This window comes from Bufo bufo, chromosome 6, assembly GCF_905171765.1.
Source record: "Bufo bufo chromosome 6, aBufBuf1.1, whole genome shotgun sequence".
NCBI classification, from domain to species: Eukaryota; Metazoa; Chordata; class Amphibia; order Anura; family Bufonidae; genus Bufo; species Bufo bufo.
The window spans coordinates 371,232,905-371,240,909 of record NC_053394.1 but is presented as its reverse complement, the minus strand read 5'-3'; the positions used below and the strand labels follow the sequence as shown (position 1 = coordinate 371,240,909).

Below are 8,005 nucleotides of genomic sequence, written 5' to 3'. Positions count from 1 at the left end.
TGATATAAAAAATTGGAGACCTATCACTCTACTGCAGTGGTTCTCAACCTTTCTAAAGCCGTGACCCCTTAATACAGTTCCTCATGTTGTGGCGCTGTGTTGTGGGGGATCTGTGCAGGGCGCTGTGTTGTGGGGGATTTGTGGAGGGCGCTGTGTTGTGGGGGATCTGTGGAGGGCGCTGTGTTGTGGGGGATCTGTGGAGGTTGAGAACCGCTGGTCTAGACTGAATACATTGTAACGAGCTCCCAGCAGTGAGAAGTAGGAAAAGTTTACACGTGTAATGGGTCAATCCTAAAAGCCAAGCATTTCAACCAGCTGCCTCCTATTTAGCAGGACCCTTCCCCTCACCTTGTGCTGCCCGGCAAGGCATGGACTCCGCAAAACCTGTGAGGAGTCCTGCGTTATCTGGTAGCGGATCCGGTAAGCTGCTCAGTGCGGCCTCCATGGATCGGACTTGTATTCCAGCACATGGTGATCTGGGAATCTGGAGAGGCCATCACTTGGGTCTGTCATGGAAAATCTCAGGGGAGTTCAGCTTTACACCGGGACACTGCGCATGCGCAGGAGAGCCTTAGTAGGGAAATATTACGGCCCAGTGTGCATGCGCAGTGTCCCGGTGTGAAGCTGAACTCCGCTGAGATTTTCTATAAACTGTCGGTTTGCGCATGCTCAGATCGTCAAAACTCAGGAACGCCTCCTCACGTCATTAGCAGTGGGACGGGAAGTCAGGAGGTAGGGAAATCTCACGAAGTAGGGTAATGTAACGCTACAATCGTGCAGCCCTAATAGAAAGCCTAAGGCGACCCCCAAAGGGGTCGCGACCCCTAGGTTGAGAACCGCTGCTCTACTGTGTTGCGACTACAAGATCATGGCGAAATGATGTGCAAACAGGCTAAAGAAAATTATTCATAAGATTATCCATCAAAACCAGGTGTGTGGAGTACCCGGGAGAAGTATCTGGGATAACTAAAATCTTTTAAAAGACGTGATTAATGATATTAATGAAAGGAAAGCAGCCATTTTATTTTTAGACTTCGAAAAAGCTTTTGACCATGTATCATACTTTTATCTTTTTCAGGTTTTAAAGAAAATGGGTATACCAAAGGGGTTTGTACAATCTTTGAGAGCTTTTTACCACCAGTGTACAAGTAAGGTTTTAGTCAATGGTTTTAAGACTCAGGATGTCATTTCAAAATCAGGTGTGAAACAGGGGTGTCCCTTGTCCCCACTGCTTTTTATCTGCGCTCTGGAGCCTCTTTTAATCGCACTCAGAAAGGACAAACAAGTACGTGGAGTCCCCCTGCCGGGCAGAGGGGGACTAGAGCCAAAAGTAGTGGGGTACATGGACGACGTCGCAATAATTTGCAGGGACACCACTGCAATCCAAAAAGCTACCAAGCAAATAGAGCATTTCTGTTGTGCCTCCGGTTTTAAGATTAATTTTAATAAAAGTAGTATTTTAAATATCGGAGATATGGTTTTAAATGATATTGACATTCCTGAGTCTGAATCAGTAAAAATTTTAGGAATCACCTTCAGTGAGTCTAACGATGGCCTCAGGAATTGGGATACGCTGACAGAAAAGGTTAATAAGAAACTGTGCATGTGGAATCTTAGGAAGCTGACGATGGAGGGAAAGGTTTTAATCATAAAAATGATAGTTGTGCCGATTTTATTATATTTAAGTATGGTGTTCCCTCCATCGGACCGTATTTTTAAAAAAATTAATAAAGCATGTTTTAACTTCTTCTGGGGTTCCATGATGGACAAATTACAGAGAAATACGGTAATGCTTCCTAAGTACAAAGGTGGAAAAGACTTTCCCGATATTAAAACCCTTTCTTTTAATTAAGTATTTTAGCTCCTGTTTTAATGCCCTTTTTAAAGATAATTATTGGTCATATTTTACTCGTTATAACACTGGATATTTTATGAGGAAAAAAGGTTGGTTTAAAACGGTTTTAAATTCTCCATATTCCTTTAATCTGATTAAGATTTTAGAAAAAATTACGAATTCTTTTAATTTAGGCCAAAAGAGGGTAGAGGTTTTAAAGAACAGTAGAGTGATTTTAAAAGAAATTAATGAGGAAAAAATGATGGCCCCTATAAAGAACTTTAATGAAACCAAATGCAAACAGATATGGAAAGATGTTAATATAAATTATCTTTTTAATACACAGAAGGACCTGGCCATGAGCTGCGTACACGAGTGTCGGGGATTCCAGCACCGAAGAGGACTGTCAAGCACCGCATGCAGAGAGGAGGAGGACGTTTTCCATCTATTCTGGTACTGCTACTGCACAAAAAATATGGATAAAGATGCTCCCCTTGATGAAGAAAATTACAGGACTAAAAGAGCTAAAAATGGACGGTGTGTTTTATGGGTGCCTGGAATGCCCATCAAGAATCAAAAAGACTATGGCATGGAAGATCACGAACTGTGTCAAAGTAGCTCTATGGTCAGCTCGGAATATTTTATGTTTTAAACATGATGTTATTACCGAAGAAAATGTTTTAAAGATGGTTTTAGATGAATTATACAAATATTACCTTGTTGATAAAAAGAATGCGCCTTTTATGTGCCACAAGTGGTTTTTAAGGGAATGGAGGTCTGTTATATGATTTTATAAAACCTGTTATTTAATAAGTTTCTTTGTAAAATGGTTTTATTATAATTATGTAAATGTAATACTTCAATGGTTTTAATAAAAGATTTTTACCCCTAAATGGGTAAATATCAACTTAAAAAAAAAAAAATCTGTTCTTATCAGTTTAATATCTGATACGTCCCCTATCTGGGGACCATATATTAAATGGATTTTTCGAACAGGGAGATGGAAAAAGAGCTTGCTCTGTCCACTCCACGCATTGACCTGGTATTGCAGTACCTCCAGGACTGGTGCACCCCTTCTAATCCAGTATGGAAAAACAGAATGAAATTGATTGATTGCAAGCATCCTTCCAGCAAGCAAGTGGAAAGTTGCGTGCGTCCTGCCTCCCTCCGGAGTCTGCACTTCAGCTTCTCCTCTGTCTGCCCAGTCAGTGCAGTGCTGCTTTCTGCCTAGAATACCTGCATCTAGTTTGTCAATCTCCTAATTGCATCAGCTGTTGGTTTGTTCCAGCACCAAGCAACCAAGCCAGCCAGCCAGTCTCCTCACACCCTAAATCCAATTAAGACTGATGATTGGTTAATTGGCTTATCACCTGAATGAAGTGTTTGGACCTCCACGCACCTTAGTTTTGCTTTGGGCGGGCCTGTTGTGCACACTTGGGATGCTGAGTTGTTCCTGTGAATTGACCATTTAGTATTGTTGTAGCAAGTTGGCTGGATGTAACCATTTAGCTTTTCCAGTGCCGCAATAATAAATGAGTAAAGTTTGCCTGTGTCTCCCTCTTGTGGATCTTTTGAACTGGATTACTTGGAGGCTAAAAAGTAGTCCAGCACTTCCTATGTATCAGCAGCAGCTGGACCTACCTTGTCTGGACAATGGACGGAACACTGCACGTGTCACAGGAGGCTTGTCAGGTCAGAGGTAAAGTCAGGTCAGTGGATGACATCACAAGGGCCCTGACATCACAATCAACAAAGCATACCCTTTTTTTTTTCACTCACTCCTCCTATCAGTTTTTATGCTTGGCGTGCTTTGGCACCAGAAAAGGCGTGACCAAAAGTGGCGGGTGGGGGTGGAGCTATGCAGATGGAGAACACAAAGAGGAGCATAATGCTGGTGACTTCTGAGCGTAGGACGCACGTTTTCCCTGGTTTGTGAGAGAAAGAAGCCTCCCGGACTGTGTCTGGGGCAGGGGCCTGTAGTCTATCACCTTCAGAAGTGGTCTTTTCAGGTTATCGCTTCTCGGCCTTTTGGCTAAGATCAAGTGTAGATCTAACTGAGAGGCATGGATCCAGGATCACCCCGCTGAGAAGGGACTGGGAGCCAGTGACTGGCGATCACCACGCACCATGGGTGTGAATATTGAATTTGCTCGGACCGAGGATTTTCGGGTCCGCAACGCGTTTGCTATTCATGTCGCTGATGAACAGAAACAGAAGTTTACGGAAGAATATCTTGTAAAGGAAGTCTTGTTCAAGACACTTCACGTACAGAAGTCCGACATACTCTTCTTGCAAGACCAGATCGGAGGCCGCCGTACGCTGGTGCTGATGTCTGTTGCCGCCTGCCACAACCTATATCTTTTTCTGGAAGCTAACTGGAATAATCCGGAACTGGAGGGGCTCACCTTCACTGCCCTTTATAACCGTGATGTCCACCTTATTGTTTTTATGTACAACCCGTACGTGGATGTGGACGATATCTACTTATTCCTCACAAAATTCTGCGAGGTGGTGTATTTCCACAAGATTATGGGCAGCCATGGACTATGGACGGGGAAACACAAGTTCTTCGTCCGTTTTCGCCCGGACCCAGCTGGACCTGGCGGCATGCGCCGCAGTCGTTTACTTTGGGCAAGGATAGAGGTCTGATCTTTTTCCAGGATGCCCCCAGCTATTGTAGGCGGTGTAAGCTGTATGGTCATATACAAGAACACTGCACGCAAGTGGACCGTGTATGCCAAAAGTGCCAGAAAACCGGACACATTGCGAGGGACAGTACAAATGAACTTGTCTGCAACTTATGTGACAAAGAAGGTCATGCCTTTAATAATTGCCCTGCCAGAGGATACAGAGCACGGTCTTATGCTGAGGCCGCAAGATCCAGCACAGCAGAACCGACCCAGAGGAAGGCTACTGAGCCCCAGGCTACAGGAGAAGACCGGAACCATATCCCCAGACCTGGGCAGCAGGGCGCCGCTCAGAAGAGCCAAGTGTCAGCTTCTAACTGTGAGGAACAGAGGAGCACGTCTGCAGGGGCCTGCTCACAACCAGAGCTGCAGCAAAACGAGCCCCCAGTGTCAGCTTCACAGAAAGAGCGGCAAGAGACAGGGCGGGACCGCCCCTCCACAGAGCGCCCGGTGGCCACGCCCCCCGCCTCACAGCAGCGCTCTCAGTCTGTGATTACACAGTCTGAGCACCGATCTACAGCTTCAGCGTCACAGGCAGGATCGCAGCCTGTCACCAGCCAGGAGGAACAGCAGGAGAGCACATTCAACCCTGCTATGGATTACATCGCTCCCACCCAGGATCAGGAGGTACAGAAGGTCGCTGCTGAACTGGCCCTGCTCTTTGATGCCAGGGCTGACATCCAGGGGGAAGGTGAGAGCATCCATATGTCTGATACCCCCGAGTTATTAAGGTGGGATACAGTGGTGGAGACCCCTGAGGGGGAAGGTGGGGGGGAGCAGAGTGATTTTGCTGGGAGCAGTGACATGCCCGTATCTTGCAGCAGAGGAGGATCCAGTTAATGTTGTTAAGAGACCTCGCCTGCTGCCACCAGAGGGCGCTCCTAATGTCCAGAGCCCAATTCGTCAGGAGGCATATCCTCAACCTATGATAGAGGAAAATTCCACGTCTTTTTTAGATGTAGCCGGACCTCTAAGCTTTTGTGCCTCCGGAAGGATGTCTCCAGGAGGGATCGGCTGAAAATCCGTTGGGGTATATATAACTATGCCTTCAACAAAATGCTCCAATGGGGGGACAAACTATCCACAAAGTCTTATCCTTAAACGTTAGATGCATTACCTCAAAAGTTCGGCGTACTGCCGTTTTGGACTTTGTTAGGAACCAACACCCGGACGTTGCCTGTCTACAGGAATGTGGGATTTCTGCACCTGTTCCTGCTGGAGACTGGCCATACGGTGACGCAGTGTGGTCAGGTTCCAGTATTAATAAAAATGATGGGGTGGGTATTCTGTTGGGGAATAAAAATTACGTTATTGACAGTTATACAATTGTTGAAGTGGGACGATGTATTATCGCTGTGATCAAACACAAAGGTTGGCGATTCCGTGTAGTAAATGTGTATTGTCCAGCTGTTAGAAAGGACAGAATGGAGCTGCTGGACAAATTACCGTTCTATCTTGTTGGCAGGTTGTCTACGTTGTTAATTGGGGATTTTAACTGCACAATTGAGGGGGGGAAGGTTGACAGCACAGGCCATAAGTTGCAAAAATTGATTGCTGATTTTTCTCTGATTGATGCGGGGAGGGTGATGGGGAGTCCGCCGCCTCCCACTTTTGTATCTGATAAAGGTGGGATTCGGTCTAGAATTGATTTTATGTTTATGTCAAAAAATTTGCAATGTTCTAAAATGTCACAAAGTGAGGTAATATTTTCGGACCATGTGTGTTTGACTGCGCGTGTGGAGAGTGATGTGGACAGTATGTATGGTAGGGGTGTGTGGAAGTTAAATGTGAGATTGCTGGAGGAAGAGAGAGTGATGAAAGATTTTATGGGTCAGTATGTGAAGTGGCAGGAGCGTAAGTGTGATTTTGCTGATATTCTGTTGTGGTGGGAATGGGTGAAATCACGGTTCAAGTTATTTTAAAAAAAATTGAGTTTTAGGAGGGCGAGGGAGGAGAAACGACATTTTAAGTCGCTTCATCAGCGCTTAGATTGGTTGTGGAGGTTGAGGGATATGGGGGAAGATGTGGCTGAGATGCTGGATAATGCCAGGAAGGAGAGGGATTTGATGATTGATAAAAGGGGGAAGAGATCATTTTCCATTCAAAAATTGAGATTTTGGACAAAGACGAAAAATGTTCGCGTTTTTTCTTTAAGAAACTGGCTCAGTCTATGAAAAAAGGGGATAAGACATTCTTCAGATATATAAATGAAAAAAGGAAATTAAAACAAGGAATAACTAAATTAAAAACAAAGGACGGAAGGTATGTAGAAGAGAATAAAGGGCTAGCCGACTGCCTTAATGAATACTTCTGTTCAGTTTTTACAAAAGAAAAAGGAGAAGGACCTCCACTAGAAAGAATGACTATTAAATCGTTTGATGCATGTATCTTTACAGAGGAAGATGTTCTAAGTTTGCTGTCTAAGGTGAAGACAGATAAGTCACAGGGGCCTGATGAGATACACCCAAAATTATTAAAAGAGCTTAGTGGTGAGCTGGCAAAACCGTTAACAGATTTATTTAACCAATCATTAGTAACAGGAGTCGTCCCGGAAGATTGGAAATTGGCAAATGTCGTGCCCATTCACAAGAAAGGTAGTAGGGAGGAATCGAGCAACTATAGACCAGTGAGTCTGACATCAATAGTAGGCAAATTAATGGAAACCCTATTAAAGGATAGGATTGTGGAACATCTAAAATCCCATGGATTGCAAGATGAAAAACAACATGGGTTTACTTCAGGGAGATCATGTCAAACAAATCTTATAGATTTTTTTGACTGGGTGAATAAAATAATAGACGGTGGAGGTGCAGTAGACATCGCATATCTAGATTTTAGTAAGGCTTTTGACACTGTCCCACATAGAAGACTTCTCAATAAACTGCAGTCATTGAGCATGGACTCCCATATTGTTGAGTGGATTAGGCAGTGGCTGAGTGACAGACAACAAAGGGTTGTAGTCAATGGAGAACATTCAAAACAAGGTAATGTTACCAGTGGGGTTCCACAGGGATCTGTACTGGGACCGATTTTGTTTAATATCTTCATAAGTGATATTGCAAAAGGCCTCGCTGGTAAGGTTTGTCTTTTTGCTGATGACACAAAGATATGTAACAGGGTTGATGTTCCTGGAGGGAAACGCCAAATGGAAAAGGATTTAGGAAAACTAGAAGAATGGTCAGAACTCTGGAAACTGAAATTTAATGTGGATAAGTGCAAGATAATGCACCTGGGGCGTAAAAACCCAAGGGCAGAATATAGAATATTTGACACAGTCCTGACCTCAGTATCTGAGGAAAGGGATTTAGGAGTAATTATTTCAGAAGACTTAAAGGTGGGAAGACAATGTAATAGAGCAGCACGAAATGCCAGCAGAATGCTTGGATGTATAGGGAGAGGTATAAGCAGTAGAAAGAGTGAAGTGCTTATGCCGCTGTACAGAACACTGGTGAGACCTCACTTGGAGTATTGTGCGCAGTACTGG

At 44.3% G+C, this 8,005-nt stretch overlaps 1 pseudogene; it reads left to right on the top strand.

The window, feature by feature from the left end:
- Positions 1-2,708: 2,708 nt before the first annotated feature.
- On the top strand, positions 2,709-2,910 carry LOC121006440 (annotated as a pseudogene).
- Positions 2,911-8,005: the final 5,095 nt, after the last annotated feature.